The following is a 10,020-nucleotide window of genomic DNA, read 5'->3' as shown; positions in this document are numbered from 1 at the left end:
GGATTAAGAGATCTTTTGAGCTGTGCCTGGTAAGACGTTGCCATGTTGCCGAGACCGAACGGAAAAGGACCCGTCTTCTTTAGAGTACTCTGAGTGTACTCTGAGTTGTATTCTTGATAGGTTGATGTCGTGTTCTGGAGCCTGGTCGGAAAAGAACTCGGTTTTCTGAAAGAACTCAGATAAGACGCCGTCTCGGAAGCGGAGCCTGAGTCTGAATCGGATGCGTGAAGCTGCAAAATCTGAGTTGGATCGGACGTCGTGAGCTGCGCGAATCTTCCAGCAAGTTGATCTGTCGTAGTCACCGAAATAGAAAGGTCCTCATGGTGATCTGAATTTTTTAGGAGACGGCTTTGGAGCTTGCCATTGTCACCTGCCTCGTAGATCCATGAACCAAAGATGAAGGTTGATCCCATTGAAAAGATCATGTTGTCGAGGTCCATCGAGCTCTCGGGTGCAAATTCACCGAAAGCCCCTACCTAGCGCGCCAGCTATCGATGCTTGACCACCGATAGCCTACCATGGGGGTACCCGGGGTAGTATGTTCGGGCTTCAGCGTATGCGGAACTTGACGGTTAATGCAAGAGACAGTCGATTTATCCTAGTTCGGACCCTCGATCGTTGATCGAGTAATAGCCTTACGTCCAGTCGACGTTAGCCTTTACGTTGGATTGATTGTCAAGTGTTGTGTTGTAAAAGTCGCCTCTCTAGGAACCCTACCCTCCTTTATATAGTCAGGAGGTCAGAATCCTAGTCGGTTTATAATGAGAGAACCCTAGTAGGATTATAGAATAATACTACTACTAAGATTACATGGGAGGAATCCTAGTTAGACTAGATCATCTCCCTTTCTTGAGCGGTATCCCGTAGGTCCCGCACCGACATTGATAAAGTTTCTAAGGCTTTGCACACTAAGAAAAAGATGAAAAACATGGTGTCTTCTGAGGTTCTACTTTGAGAAATTTTGTCCATTCGTGGGAGGAAAGAAATGAAATCAAATAATGGCTATAGAGGCAAAAATTACAAAGGATATGCAAGGGAGATATTTTGTAGGTATTGCAAGAAAGATAATCAGATATAACTAAGCATTATAAATTGAAGAACATTGAGAAGGGAACATACACATATATCGAGAAAGGTAAACCCAATGATGAAGGTAATGCTTCTGTTGCTACTTCTAAGGAAGATAATTCTGATGGTGAAGTTCTTGATACTTTTGTTGGATGTGCAAATAGTGATGATAAATGGATTATTGATTATGTTGCTGCTTTTCATATATGCATTTATTTCTCTTCAAGGTGGAGGTTCTATTAGAATTGGTGATGATAGTCCACGCCAACTTCTTGGAGTATGTGAGAATTGATTCTGGAGTGATTGTGGAGATTGAATAGGGAGCAATGAGGAGCGTGTTTTATTAGCTTCTAGCTCTTAGTGAAAATGGAGAGAGATTCTTGTTTTCTCTCCATGAGAATCTGTGTGCAATTTTGCTATTTGGCAGTGAAGGAGTGATTCTCACCAAAAATCGCTTTCTTACATGAAAGTTAGAAGAAGACATTTACATGATGGATTAACATAAAGGTTTTGTTGTTGCCGGAAAAGAAAACCTTGTTTAGAGGTTAAAGGAATCTCCTATGCAATTGTATAGGAGATTTCACCCATTTATGGTCTGTCATGGCTTTAAAAGGTTTGATTATGATAGCGATGTTTACTTGAAGAATCTTCATGGCTCAACTATTTATTTGTTTCTTTACGTTGATGATATGTTGCTTGCTACGAAAGAAAAGTGATTGCTATGAAAGAAAAATTACAGATATCTAAATTGAAGGCACGATTGAATAAATTAAAGTTACGATATATTTTCATCTATACATCTTTGTGCTTCAAACCCATGCGTGGTTGATCCCGTTGGTGTAGGCCATCACATTGCCAACCAGGCCTTCGTCGCGTGCCACTGTCCCCTGCGCTCATGCCGCTTGCAGTCACCACCTTGCATGCCGCACACTACCGCTCAGGGACAGAGCAATGAAGGACAAGGGAGGGAGAAGGGGCTAATTGCAAATTTTATGTCTTGCTAGCTGATGACTCCGGGTTATATCTAAGGGGTATGCACGTACGGTGAACCACTTAAAAAAATTATCTACCCAAAAGTTGAATCTAAGGGCCAAATATAAAATGGTATAGCCTGCAGTGAATTACTTAAAGTTTATGGACCTAAAAATCAACCTTTTATGGACCTAATAGAAACCCCCGCATAAGTTAATGAGCCTATAGTGTATTTAACTCCAAAAACTACCACCAATATTTTATTTCTTAGTTAAGCTTCCAGGAAGCCTCATTCTGGTTTACTGTACACCAACACACATGCATATGCATTCAGCTTCGTACTGAACTACTCTATTTGGCAACCCTCTTACCGACTTGGCATCCTCGTCTATAAATAGAAGCATCAGCCTATCTTAAGGCCAACTCACTACGCAAGCATCTCAAACCTTTAGTCACAGCTAGCAAGACATGGCTCCACTTCTTGCTTCTGCCATGAATCACACTGCCCATCCAGGCCTTAGAAGGCTACACAATAATGAGAATTTCGCACGGCACCTTTCTTCTTCTTCATCACAAAATAGGAAGCGAGGGTCAAACCTTAGCCTTAGGTCACGAGCTCAAAGGATAAGCAGTCAGCTTGGAAGCCAAAAGCTGAGCCCCTGGGAAATCCCTAGAAGGGACTGGTTCCCCCCTAGCTTTCTCTTCGGTGCCGCCACGTACTTCAGCATACCAAGTACTGATTTCTAGCACCAATGTCTCTTTGTTTGTTGAAAGGAAAGTAGTGTTAACTGTTACAATGATAACTAATACCTAAAAGAAAAATATTATTTGTGAATGCATTTTAACAATTTCTTTGATATATATGCACAAAGTAATATACATGTCATGTTTGCGTAGATTGCGTAGATTGAAGGTGGTTGGAATGAAGATGGAAAGGGGCCAAGCACTTGGGATCACTCTGCCACAATTTTCCGGGTAACATATATTTATCAATTCGAGTATGTTGACATACTAATATTAAGATACTCCGATCTTTACTATGTGAATTTTTTTTTTCAAAAGAGCACATATTTTTTAATATATTATATAATACTATGATAATAGCATATAAAATAAGTATAACTATATACTCTAAGTATACATACATACTTGTCATATATAGTACCCTAAATGGTCTAGTATGTTGATATACTCCGTCTGCATACACTTCGTCGGGCCATATACACCATAAATCTAGAGATATACACATGGAAATAACTACTTCCTAGGAGTAGGAAATAATTTCCATATAGAACTACTGATCTACAGCTGGCCATAGAATAACTTATTCCGTGGCCACTTTGAGTTACGATAGTTACTATGCTAATTTACTAGACTACAATAACTCCTTACTAAGTGATTTATTATAACATTATGGTAAATATCACCGTGAGTTGTAGTAACATGAGTATTGTAAATGCATATTCATGTTATCGTAAATTGGTACAAACATTATCGTAAATCAAGGTGGCTATAGAATAAGTTATTCTATGGCCAGCTGCAGAATAGCCTTACCCTATATATAGAACTACTGATCTGCAGCTGATATATACTGCAACATTTCTTTGTTTATAATAAGCGGGTTTTTTATGTAGTAACAATATATAAGATGTAGTTTTCAGTATAACCATCAAAAGATGTCCTTCTTTCCTTAATTCTTCCTTTCCTTTCATGTGTATATGAACAGAATGGATAGTGGACAGGAGCAATGGGAATGTTGCAGCGAATTCCTACCATATGTACGCTGTAAGTAATGAGATATGCCATTGACTAGCTATATTCCTAAAGTGAATGTGGAGGTTAAATGCAGTATATCTTCTCTCTGAGACTATGAAGAGAAAAATACTATTGGAACACCGAACACATTTAACAATTTTTCATGGAAATTTGAAATATTTATGTTAATTTGTTATGAACTGCAAAATACTAAGTATGCCTATTAATACAATATATATTGTTATCATTATTTATATCAATATATTTGGCTGTCAGGAGGATGTCCGGTTGCTGAAGGAAATGGGCATGGACGCCTATAGGTTCTCCATCTCTTGGCCCAGAATACTGCCGAGTAAGTATATACGAAAATATCCAAATATGTTTTTTGCAGTGAATAAGTTAGGAACGAAATGTAAAGATGATGACTACAACGAAGGCATCATCAAGCATCCGATCAGAGTTGTTGGATTTTTAGGGTGCTAATATCCAAATATGTTACGGCATTCAGAGGGGACGCTCGATGGAGGTATTAACAACAAAGGCATTGAGTACTACAACAACTTGATCGACTTGTCGCTATAGAACGGTAAAAAAGAAACCATTTTCTCCTGGTTCGATTGGCAGCTTAATTAATTAAGGAAGAAGGTAATCCAAGGTGCAAAAGTTTTCACAAATCATTCTGTATTCTTTGCAACTCGATCAGGCATAGAGCCATATGTAACAATTTTCCACTGGGACACGCCTCAAGCGCTGGTAGACACGTACGGCGGCTTCTTAGATGAGAGGATTATGTAAGTATGCAGTTCAAATGATATGCGCCGATCTATCCTTATTTAATCTACTAGTTGCTCTCAGTCCTTCCACAAACAAAAGAATACCGACAAGAAGAGATGGATTCTAAAGTTTAATTTGATCAATATGTGCAGTTACAATAAGGATATGTTTAAAAACTATATATGAACTAACTAAAATATTATTGTTACATACATTTTGGACACTGACTTTATATGATTTAACTTCATGGTTCATATCTAAGTATTAGAGAAACATCAATGACCAATACTAAAAAAATTTGCCTGCAGATCACAAACAATGCTCTATTGTTATTTCAACTAAGTGTCAATCAACTGATAGCATAACTGTTTATTGATGAACATCATTCCGGTTTGCAAATTTTTCAGAAAAGATTACACAGACTTCGCTAGAGTGTGCTTTGAAAACTTCGGTAAGGTGAAAAACTGGTTGACCTTTAACGAGCCGGAGACATTTTGTTCTGTTTCCTACGGAACTGGAGTCCTTGCCCCAGGGCGGTGCTCACCAGGAGTAAGTTGTGCCGTCCCAACTGGAAACTCACTCACCGAGCCATACATTGTTGCCCACAACCTTCTCCGAGCTTATGCTAAGGCTGTTGATCTTTACAACAAGTATCACAAGGTACATATGTACAAAGAAATTAAAGACTCTCACACACACTCTCTTCTAAATTAATAGGTAGGTAGGGATACAATATCAATATATATACTCCAGTATTGAGTACTGATGAATCAATTGCAGGGTGCGGACGGCCGCATAGGGATGGCGTTAAACGTATTTGGTCGTGTGACGTACGCAAGTACGTTTCTCGATCAACAGGCCCAAGAAAGGTCCATGGACCAACAGGGAAGTTCGTGGTGATTACCCCTTCTCCATGAGGGCGTCGGCGAGGGATCGGATACCCTACTTCAAAGAAAAAGAGCAAGAGAAGCTAGTGTGTTCTTATGACATGATCGGGATAAACTACTACACCTCATGGTTCTCCAAGCACATCGACATCTCACTGAACTACTCGCCAGTGCTCAACACTGACGACGCCTATGCCACTCAAGAAAGTAAGAAATTATATACAGTTGAGGACTGATTAATATCTACTGCTTCACAGTTCCAATAAAGAAATTTGACGCCCTCATGCTAATCATGCATTTCTATTGTTCTGTTCAACCAGCCATAGGGCCTGAGGGGAATGCTATTGGTCCTCCTGTACGTATATATATCTTCCTAACATTTAATATTATATTTTTACATTTTTTTATACTGAAAGTGATAATGTAAAAAATTCGTCCAAAAATGTAATCACAGAATGCTCATGGTTAAACTTTTATACGTAAACAAGGGAAGTTGCTTAGACATGCAAATGTCTTATGTTAGCTTATAAAGCGGAACAAATATATATGTAGTTTTTTTCCTTGAAATATGCATATTGGTAATAATTAGTTAATCTTGATGACTTTAATTTGCAGACTGGAAATGCGTGGATCAATATGTACCCTAAAGGCCTACACGATATCCTTACGATCATGAAGAACAAGTACGGAAACCCACCCATGTACATCACTGAGAACGGTAAGTAGTTTGGTGCTATATATACTTTTGCATTTTGTTACAATTTCAATCCTAGGTTGTACTAAATTTTTGCTAACTACCAACAATTATATCTTTTCATTCTTGTCATGGGTCTTTTGTCAATAGAGGGTTTTAATACTTTTTAATGAAGCAAAACACGAACAGTAACTAAACTTTTCATGATCACAAAGAGTTTTTGCAAGAACGGCTCTGTTTTATTTTTGAAAGATGAGCATAGCTCCTATATATATACACATCTGAGGCTAACTTAAGCATTGCTAGATGAGGGTTTTAATACACACGCACACACACCTGAGGGTAGCTGCATCACTAACACAAAGGCTGGGTCCAGTGGTGTATCTGGCCTACCCTGGAAGGTCCAGCAGCAGCCGCAGCAACAACAATAACAAAACAGAGACAGAGAGGAATCAGTTGCATTGACATTAATCTATATCAGCTTAAAGTCATTAAGCTACGTCAGCTCCTGCAATATGTCGTAAATGTAAATGGATTGAACTACATCGATCAGCTCCTCTGGAAGGTCACAAAAAGAGTGATGTAGTGACAAATAACTCGGTTGCATTGTCATGAGGTAATTAATCACCATAGAAGCTCATATTTCTTCTTATGAAAACTAGTCTGAGCTTGCCTCAAAATCACACGGTATAGGGCCTGTTTGTTTCCGGGATGCCGTATCACGCGTTCGCGTTTGAGCGAACGCGGCTCCAAGGCCGCATTTCGGGAATCGCCGAGCCGCGTTCATTTTCTGCCGTGAAACGCGCGAGCGCCACAGACCGTTCGGCGTCGTTTTCCGCGCATCTCGGTCGCCAACACGCTTACGAGCGGAAACAAACAGGCCCATAGGCTTCTAACTCAAGACCCTGTTCTGCCGAAATGCGAGCTCGGCCCATAGCCTGAGCGCGCGGATCTGGGCATGTTAGGCTCTGGCAGGCTAGGTACGCTATTAATTAAACGGGATTTCTAAATATCTGCCAGCAGATTTTTGTTTCTGTTTTCTTCCACTTTTGTATGGTCCAGATTTTTTAAGATTCGTGCTCACTTACATAACAATTTCTCTTTGCTTTCTGTTGGCCTATCTAAGTTGTGTGGTTGTCGTTCGATATGTCTTCATTTTCAATTTGTTGTTCTGGGAGTCGTCGACTGTGGCCGTGGCCTTGCCGGCGGCAGCGGCGGCGGCCGCGCCCTCTGTGGCTCCGCATCCAACGGGAGGACAGGAGAGAGAGAAGACGTGTGCAGCCAGCTCTCGCAGCTGCCCGGTCCTCCCTGCTCCGCTCGCACGACACACTGCTCTCGCCCTCTCCCTCCTGCGCTGCAGTTGGCTCTCCTCCGTCCTCGTCCGCCGCCGCCGTCGTCGCGTGCCGCGGTCACTCTGGCCCGCCAACCTTGTCCGCCGCACAGGCTGTGTGATATAGGTTAGTCTCCTTCTTTTCCTCCCTTCCCTATATCGCATATGTCTTCCCCAAACCACTCCTTCCGCAGCCCCCACCGCGAACCATGGACTCGACTCCTATAAGCCATCTTCTCCTCCTGTCACCACCAGGGATATTCCGAGAGCCCCTCCCCTCTGACGCCGTTGCAGGTCTCGATGAAGTTCAGCAGATGCTGCTGCTGCTGTTGTGGTTTTATTCTTGTCGACGAAATATGGTCGGCAGTCTACCTAGGGGTATGCCCAAGGTAGTAGATTGTCGGTAGACAGATGCGCAAGCCACAAACAAGACGGTGATGCAAGACAGACACGAGGTTTTATCTAGGTTCGGCCGCCAAGAAGGCGTAATACCTACGTCCTGCATCTGATTTTATTGCTGTATGTCAATGAGAGATGTTTTTTAGAGTGGTCCCCTGCCCGCCTTATATAGTCCGGGGGGCAGGGTTATAGATCTGGAAACTAATCCTAGCCAGTTACAATTGCCATAGGTGGCTGGATAAGGATTCCTATTCTAACCGACCAAGATCTTGCTTGATCGCCAAATCTATCTTGACTCCTTGCGCGGGACTCCGAATAGGTTGGTTGAGCCGCGCGTCATCTTTTGGTGGACCGGACCCTCTGATCCGGGCCGGCCCAAGCCTAGCCGTAAGGGTATAGGGGTTAATACCCCCACAGCTAGTCCCCGAGCACCATGTATTATGCTGCGACACGCCATTTTAACCTTCTCTGGACAGTGAGGCTTGAATTCTTGACATCTCTGACCACCGTTGTCGCCGGAGAAGTAGGTTGTCCGAAGAATGTATGGTGCTCTTAAGAAGAAAGAAAAAGATTTCCGTCCTAGGAAGTGTGCCCACTTGTATTTCTGAAAAGAAATGTAAGTGCGTCTTGAAGCGTAGCGTCCTTGATCATCAGAGGCGTAGGGGTCGAAAAACAAACACATTCACCGCAAGGTGAAGTGTGCCCACTTAGTCCCCGAGCCTGGTAGTAGGTGACGTAGGCACGTGGTGCCAGGGTCTAAAAAGAATTCCCAGTTAAGTTGAGAATCCAATCGCCGTATAGGCGATACGAAATGCACCGGCAGGTGCATCGTACTGATGTAGTCCCCAAGCTTGCTGGAAGGCGAGGTATGAGCCTTGTAGCAAGGTCTAAGTAAATGTCTCTCAACTGTATGTGAGTACAAATCACATGTAGCCGAGGAGAGCGGTCTCTGAGCAGTGGTCGGGACAGTTCCCGAGCACGATAGTAATCCTGACAATCAATCAAAGCGTAGGGGTCGATTAAATAAACACATTCACCGCAAGGTGAAGTGTGCCCACTTAGTCCCCGAGCCTGGTAGTAGGTGACGCAGGCACGTGGTGCCAGGGTCTAAAAAGAATTTCCAGTTAAGTTGAGAATCCAATCGTCGTACAGGCGATACGAGATGCACCGGCAGGTGCATCGTACCGATGTAGTCCCCGAGCTTGCTGGAAGGCGAGGTATGAGCCTTGTAGCAAGGTCTAAGTAAATGTCTCTCAACTGTATGTGAGTACAAATCACATGTAGCCGAGGAGAGCGGTCTCCGAGCAGTGGTCGGGACAGTTCCCGAGCAAGATAGTGGTCGGGGCAGTCCCCGAGCACAGTAGTGGTCGGAGCAGTCCCCGAGCACGACAGTGGTCGGAGCAGTCCCCGAGCACGGTAGTGGTCTGGACCATCCCTGAGCACGAGACATGCAGCGAAGAAACGAATACCGCTTATACTATTATTTAGTGTATTTATTTATCTTCTTACTCTGTCAAGTCCAATCTGACACGTCTGGTCAAAAAAGCAGACGGGTATAGCACGTCATACTGCCTTCTTGTCCTTTCAAGCAAACAGTCACTTGGCACCTATAAGGAGGTGCGTCAGTGTGGGCCCTCTCACACTAGCAACGAAGAGGCACGTACACTGGTAATGAAAGGGCGCATATATTGGCATAGATCTCGAGGTTGTGAAAACAACCGTCTACGGCGCGTGCGCACGTCTCCCTAGAATCTTGGGCAGACGAAACGGAGGAACTCTTGGTTATTTATAATATAGAACTGGTAAGTTACTTTTTACCGATCCCCATTACCATTCGCCGCCCCAGCCTTCTTCTTCCTCTTGCCAACCCTAATACCTCCAATGTCATCACCAATCACCCCTCCACCGTATCCACCTCCTTAGCAAGGGCGGATTCATGGCGAAGAGTGACGCCTAGAAGAAAGCCGGAGTCATGGCAAAGGAGTGGTGGAAGTCAAGAAGCAACGAGCAGACCATCGAAGACCTCATCATCATGAGAGTACTCCACAACAAGGCACTCGCAGGATGGCGCGCGCCGGAAGGAGAAGGGTACCCCGATCCACAACCAGGTGAGATTGTGGTTTTTGAAGATTTCTTCAAGC

General features: G+C 43.1%; 1 pseudogene; it reads left to right on the top strand.

Moving 5' to 3' along the window:
- The first annotated feature begins 2,508 nt into the window (after positions 1 to 2,508).
- The window catches only part of LOC136505397 (4-hydroxy-7-methoxy-3-oxo-3,4-dihydro-2H-1,4-benzoxazin-2-yl glucoside beta-D-glucosidase 2, chloroplastic-like), a 31,515-nt pseudogene continuing 24,003 nt past the window's right edge, over positions 2,509 to 10,020 (top strand).

This window comes from Miscanthus floridulus, chromosome 14 (assembly GCF_019320115.1).
Source record: "Miscanthus floridulus cultivar M001 chromosome 14, ASM1932011v1, whole genome shotgun sequence".
Taxonomy (NCBI): Eukaryota; Viridiplantae; Streptophyta; class Magnoliopsida; order Poales; family Poaceae; genus Miscanthus; species Miscanthus floridulus.
This window is presented reverse-complemented; position numbering and strand designations above follow the sequence as displayed.